We start from the raw sequence: 7,622 nt of genomic DNA on the forward strand, positions 1-7,622 counted from the left end.
TCCAGTTCCATAAGTAAATCTCAATCTCTTGATGATTGCATGTGCACAAAAGGCCTGATTGTCAGGTCCATTGATTTCAATGGTGGTTCTTCCTGCAGGGCAGAAAATCCCCTGAAGAGGAGAAATTTTGAAGGGTGAGGACTATAATTACTTTATGCTGAAACATCATTATTAAAATGTCTTCCAATTTCAGGACAGCACACAGTACATTATACATATGTTACTACTTATCTATAGAGACTAAAAAATCATAGATATTTGTTTGAAAATAATTTAATATGCGATGCTCATGCAATAGCTTGGTCAGGCCGAATATCAGTTTGTCATGACCTGTTGTTATATTCCTATGAAAGCCAAGTCACTTTATTGCATATTATCTTTACCTTCATTATCCAAAAATGTGCTAAACTCCCCTCTAACAGATTGCATAAATTCATCTGAACACTTACATGTTTTCTCCCAACTCCTTGTTGTTTTTCAACAGATGGCAATGTAATTCACCATTGCAACTGAGTGTCATGAATTTGATATAATGATCAAATGAATAGCTCTTCCAGGTAGGCCAAAAGGAGGCAGTAGCAGTAGAGGATTTAAAACAAATATATTTATTTGGCTGTTGTAGATTCAGAACATACCATGTTCATACTTAATTGCAATTCCTGAGAAATGTGCACGGGTAGAAACAGCTGATTTTCCATCTGAGCTGAGACCCTTTACATACTGGCATTCAATTTGATTAATGTTTATATTAAGGACAATTTACTGGTCACTTGCTCAGCAGAAGCTTGCCAGAGAAAGATTACACATGCTAATGTTTTACCACTTACATCCCCATAAAACATATACAGATTACAAATTGGACTACATAAGACTAATTAACGCAGATCACCAGCTGTGTATGCTGAGGTGGTATGTTGAGAATCTGATTTACAGCTTTGTTCGGTCAAAATCAGCTCATTGACCATCAGTTTGAAGAATGCCTGTGTGGGAATTAAAAACACACTACTAAGACCCTTCTCAAATATTCAGCCTTCAAACTTTTTGTCCATAGAGCTAGATGAATGAAATATGATTGTCTGAGATTCACATCTAGTTTAAACAGAACATGAAGATCAAATTTCAATTACATCTCCCCATTAGCTCCAGAGGTATGGGAAAAAGCAATCCAAGGATGATACAGGCAAGACAAATGCCGTGCAGCACTGTAAGTAAATTCCAGAATAAAGTAAACGGCTAAATTCTCCCTGTTGTAATTGTTGCTCTTAGATTTTTTTCTATTGTAATAGGAAATAGGATATTGGACAAGAAGAAAATCCTAGCTTAGCTAAAATAAAGGAGGAAAAGATTATAAAGCAATTAGAGTAGTTAGGGATCATTAGAGTCTAATCTAACTTAAAAGCTTACAATTGCGGAAAAGAAAATACATGAAATATAAAAGCACTTTACTCTTGCTTTGACCAACAACATTTGCACACAAGTGAACCATATGCTAGTTGGGAGTGAGACTAAGGCAGATGTGAAGGTTTATGAGAAAAAAACATACAGAATGGAGAAATTAGCATGAAGAAGCCGGCTGTTCTTACTCACAGCCCATAATCAGAAAGGAATGTGTCATTTCTATTTACTCATAGACAGTGCTGGAAAATGAATAGCATTAAACATTCAGCAACATTATTCCTTTTCTGTGTCTGCATAAATTTTTAACAGTTGTGATGTCCAAAATAATTTGTATACATTTTAAAGTTAGGAATATGCACACTATGCATAAGCCAATTGTATAAATGCAAATTCATGGGACTAATCTGTAGTGTGAACTAGACTGTTTATTCAGTTTGAAATTAAACGTTTAAATTGTGGCCAAGTTGCCTCATACTCTAAAGGACAATTTTCAGCGAGCCTTAAGACATCCCAGATATTTTGTGCCTACTTAATCATATACAACTGTGCCTACAAACGTGAGCATACACCCATTGCTCATGTATTAAACCCACATTGAATTTTGCAGTCATAATTGGTGTATAGCATACAGCCAATGTCTTTCTAAATCTCCATGTCATGGGAAGGACTTTTCATGTTTGGCTCAAAATAAGTTCTGTACTTATTGCTATTCTGACTGCCTGCCCCACACCCATCCCATTCCAGCCTGTGATCCAATTCTTTTCCTCACTCCCATTGTTGTTTCCTTCCCATGACCTTTCAAAATCTTAGAGGGGACATGTGAGATGTGACAGTCTCTTTGCTCTTCCCTGACCACCACTTGCTTCACATAGGCGGACACTCCAGACATCCTGTTTGCTTCCATGCAATGAATGCACCAAGCACTGCTGATGGAACACTCCACTCAGAGCATGCAGTACTAGTGGGAGAAAGGAAAGGGATTTCTTAAGCTCATCTGAACTAAGTCAAACCACTGAACCTTTCAAGGTTGGCCCCTCGTATTATAAGATTGTTTTTCTAACTCATCCAGACCCGTGAGCCTGTTGAGCTCAGCAAATTGATAATGCACTGAACTTTACAGAGCTGGAAAAAAAACGGTTTTGCTGTGTCTTTTATGCTATTAAAAATGAAACAAAACAAAACTGACATTCAAAATCATGATTGGCTTTCTTCCCCAACAGGAGGACAAAGCAATGCCAACTACTGAGCATCCCTGGCAATTTTGCCATTACTTCTCTCTTCTAAACCTTCCACTCTCTGCATTCCCCAGAGCCTTTTGACTATTGGTATGGCTTCAAAAGAGGCCCCAGCTCCTAAGAGATGTTTCTTTTTTAAAACAATGTGTGGATAAAGAGCATGTAAAAGACGATGTTTTGAGAGCATCTAGACTTACCCAAATATTGTGGGAATGCCTCAGGAACTGATTTAATTAGCTCACACTCCAGTGCAATGTGAACTCTACAAGGTGGTATTTCCTAGAACTTAACCTTCATCCAGAGACTGTGTGTAAAAGGAAAGGAGTACTTGTGGCACCTTAGAGACTAACCAATTTATCTGAGCATGAGCTTTCGTGAACTACAGCTCACTTCATCGGATGCATACTGTGGAAATTGCAGAAGACATTATTATATACACAGACACCAGGAACCAATACCTCCTCCCACCCCACTCTCCTGCTGGTAATAGCTTATCTAAAGTGATCATCAAGATGGGCCATTTCCAGCGAGTTTGTGTGTGTATGGGGGTGGGGGGGTGAGAAAACCTGTATTTGTGCTGGAAATGGCCCACCTTGATTTTCATGCACGTTGTAAGGAGAGTGCTCACTTTGGATAGGCTATTACCAGCAGGAGAGTGAGTTTGTGTGTGTGGCTTTTGGAGGGGGGTGAGGGGGTGAGAGAACCTGGATTTCTGCAGGAAATGGCCCACCTTGATTATCATACACATTGTGAAGAGAGTAGTCACTTTGGATGGGCTATTACCAGCAAGGGAGTGAGTTTGTCTGTGGGGGGGCGGAGGGTGAGAGAACCTGGATTTGTGCTGGAAATGGCCCATCTTGATGATCACTTTAGATAAGCTATTACCAGCAGGAGAGTGGGGTGGGCGGAGGTATTGGTTCATGGTGTCTGTGTATATAATAATGTCTTCTGCAATTTCCACAGTATGCATCCGATGAAGTGAGCTGTAGCTCACGAAAGCTCATGCTCAAATAAATTGGTTAGTCTCTAAGGTGCCACAAGTCCTCCTTTTCTTTTTGCGAATACAGACTAACACGGCTGTTACTCTGAAACCTGTGTGTAAAAGTTCTTCTCTAATTCAATTAAAGGTCTCTTCCCAATCCTCAGTTTGGGAACTGATCCCTAAGGATGATATATATTGGTCTTAAAAATAGAATGGTGTCATATGCTATGCACTTGTCAGCTGAGCCCACCAGAAGGGAAATAATCACATTGGAGGGAAATGCAGTGTAGGCATCAGGATAATCTGCTTTGTCCAAGAGAGAAAATTTTATGGTATCCGTGTGTTGTATATTTCTACATTTCATGGATATATTATAGGGAATGATTGAACTGGGTCAGGTGAGAGAAGAATTGATCCAATCATTCACCCAAACCTCAAAACAAAGCTGTTTAAAGGTTTGATATTTCTCAGCACTTGACTCCTTTTATTTGCCTTTCATTTTTGTGCACCTCTTCATTGCCTGGTACCTGACAGAAAAGAAAGAAGAAGGTCTCAAGTTCTCTCTTTTTTAAAAAAAAGGCTCTATTCACAGGGTTTTTTATCCCAAGTGAGATAACAAAAATCTTGCAAGAAATTCTGCCCTCACAAGCTGTCCAGCCTAGTTTTGCTGATCCAGGAATTCGACATTAGATATGCATCTGGTCTTTTGGGTGCAGTGAATTTACAGTTCTGTAATAATTAATGAATGTGATCCAAACTGATCATGTTGAGATTTTTCAAACACTAATGAGTAGCAAGGATAATGGGTTAATGCCAAACTGTACAACAGAGAGACAATCTTTTATTGGACCAACTTCTTTTGGTGGAAGAGACACTCTTTCAAGCTTCACAGAGCTCTTCTTCAGGTCTGGAAAAGGTAACCAGTGTGTCACAGATAAACACAAGGTGGGACAGATTTTTAAGCATAAGCGGCTAACACATATTGCAAGAAATCCCTTAAAATAAAGTGGGCAATTAACAGTTTAGCAGTCATAGGACAAAGGAGGGTTAGTAGGTTACAAATTGTTATAATGAGACATAAAACAAGTGTCTTTGTAGAGATGATGATTTTTCAGTCAGGGTTATGAATTTACGTTCCCAGGATCATCTTTTGAGCATGTTGTGCAGGTTTCCTTTGAGGATGAGGACTGATAGGTCACATAGGGAGTGATTGCTTTGTCAGAAGTATTCAACCATGGGTGATAGTATTTTGTCTTTCATCATTTTTTTGTGCGAGTTCATTTGAGAGCATATTGATTGTCTGGTTTCACCCACATAGTTGTCAAGGCATTTCATGCACTGGATGAGGTATACCACATATTGTGATAGGTGTGTGTAGGACCCATGGATTCCACTCCCCGGTGAACACCCTGATCATTGAACTACTGGCTGTTCTCAGGTGAGTCTCTTGCTTGGTCACTCTTTTTTTTTTTTCTTTTCATTAAACATTTTGAAAGGTCTCAGTTTCATTCTGCATTGGAATGAAAACAAATTTCAAAACCTCATTTTCTTTTATTTTTGAAATGGAATTCTTGTTTTCTGGCCAGCATTTACTACTGGATAATACAAGGGCCAGACATGGCCACTCCAGCATGCCTGCATTATGGGAGGATGCAAGAGGCCCCATCTCCTTCTTCCAGATGCTTCAGAGAGAGTATGTCTGGGTAAGACGAGGAAGTATTTATGACTCCACCCCTCTATTTCCAAGGTGGATGTACTGGAGAAGCATGAATTACCTCTTTTCAATAACTGTAACAAAGGGATTTCTCCAGTTGTTCCCCCTGGTTCTCAGGAGACATTACACAAGTCATGGGCACTCCAGTGCTCAACTTCTCACTCCTTAGCATAGCGTGGCATTGGAAGAGACATAACTGAGTCGAAACACACTGCCCTCCCAACAGCATGTACTCCAGTGAGAACACCATTCCAGAACTAACAGCCATCTACAAGTATGGCAACACCGATATCCAGATCAGGTGCCCCTATTAACTCATAATCTACTGACCATTTCTATTGTTATAGCCAGGGTAGACTTTCCACTAAGATTCAGAAGATCATTTGTACTAACTACTTATCTACACTGTCTGTATGCATGTAGCTTCTACATCTTTTCAGGGAACTCCAGATATCAGCACTGACTTGCATGGAAACAGGCAGCAGGTTTTATTGGTCTCTAGAGTGCTGTTATATGAGAAGTCATTTTTAAAACAGGTTTTGGAGAAACATTTTCTCTTCCTTATACTGAACATCCAGCCTTACTGCGAGCACAGCCACTGCTTGCAGCTCACACTGAAAATTTGTGAAGATTTGATAGGCGATGAGATGTCTCTATTGTAAGGTAACTTTGGGAATCTCTAATTTTCCCTTTATGCTTTTTTAATCCAAATGGAAAAATCTGCCTTGATGTTTTCATATTGTTTTGTGTGGTCAGAGGCAACGTGACTTTGCTATCTAGCCCCACATTTTAACTGCTGTCCTGGAACACTAGGGGAAAGCTCAGTGAGACTATCATCATGCATCAGAATATCAAAATTAACAGACTTAAATGGTCAGATATAGGACTTTTATATGTCAGCCGTTGGAACCTTCCTCTGTATGAAAGCTCTTCTTTAAATACTTACTGCTACTCACATTAGTGCTTTAAATATTTTCCAATACTCCATATTGCTGTGTACTAGGGGAAATTAACCTTTGGGTCTGAAGGGAATATTCTTGTCTGTTGCTCTGATTTTTAAATGGAAAAATAAGGGCTGACATATTTGGGTAACGTATTATCTTTGTTACAAAAGACTGCTTTTTTCCAAAAAAATTATTTACGCTGTTAAGCAGGGGAAACAAATTGTAAACATTAAAACACTTTATTTCTTTTATTTGAGTTACAGCACTAGCAATTATTTTGACCTAATCTGAAGTCAATGTTACAGCAACCACTGTGATTGGAGCAAAAAATGCAAAGCCACTTCCATTATAACCTACAATTTTCAGACTAATAATTGTCCAGAAGTCCTTTGGGGCTCACATTTTCCATATTCAGTCTCTGCCTGAAGGTGGTTGGTTGATTTTTGTTTTGTGTGTTTAAACTTTGAGAAAAGAAGCACAACAATTTTGGAAATTTTTCCCATTGTAAGAAAAGTCTGCTTACCATTTTTTCCCCACCAAGATGGTTAAACATTTGTTACCTCTGCACAGATAGTTGTAGCCACATTTTAAAAAGACCTTAATATATTGGCTAGTGAACTATTTTGAAAACCTGGCTCTATGGATCCCCACGGGAGCTGCTGGAAAGCTGAATTCTTTTGAAAACCTGCCCCTGTGCTCTTTGCAAAATTTGAAAAAAAGTGCCTGCTTTTTTCAGCCTTTCATTGCCATGATTTTTTTTTTTTCAGGATAAACTTTGACGAGGCAGAATTCTGAATGCACATAGATAGGTAGCTATCTATCCAGTTAGACGAATGAGGAAATTAAGGTTTTCTCACCCATATCCATCAATGCATACGCAAAAGAGATGCATATTACCATGCTCACAAATTCTTGTCTAGGGTCTGAAAATCAAGTTAAATAGTTTTAAAATATGACCTATATACATATTTGAAAATACCGGAGCTGGCATGCTGTGTAGAAAATGTGGCTAAATTGGTAGCTCTGCACTTAACTATGGGTTGGGTGAGCATGCATGAACACATACAGTTAAGCTCCACATATTCATTAACTTTGTAGCAAGGGCAGATTGATTAGGTCTTAAAAAAAGAGGTTGACAAACCATGGTCAGCAACATCAGCAGAACTTGTTAGCTACACAAGAAATAACAGCTATTATAAGAATTTCACCCTGTTAGCATTGCTGGCCAAGTATGCAGCCAATGTCTGCACATAGCACTAGGTCGGTTGTGTATCTAACAGCACTTATTTGGCTGTATACTTAGCCTGAAATGCCAACAGGGTGAAATTCTTCTGGAGTCCTCCTCCTGG

The sequence above is a fragment of the Natator depressus genome, chromosome 12 (genome assembly GCF_965152275.1).
Source record: "Natator depressus isolate rNatDep1 chromosome 12, rNatDep2.hap1, whole genome shotgun sequence".
NCBI classification, from domain to species: Eukaryota; Metazoa; Chordata; order Testudines; family Cheloniidae; genus Natator; species Natator depressus.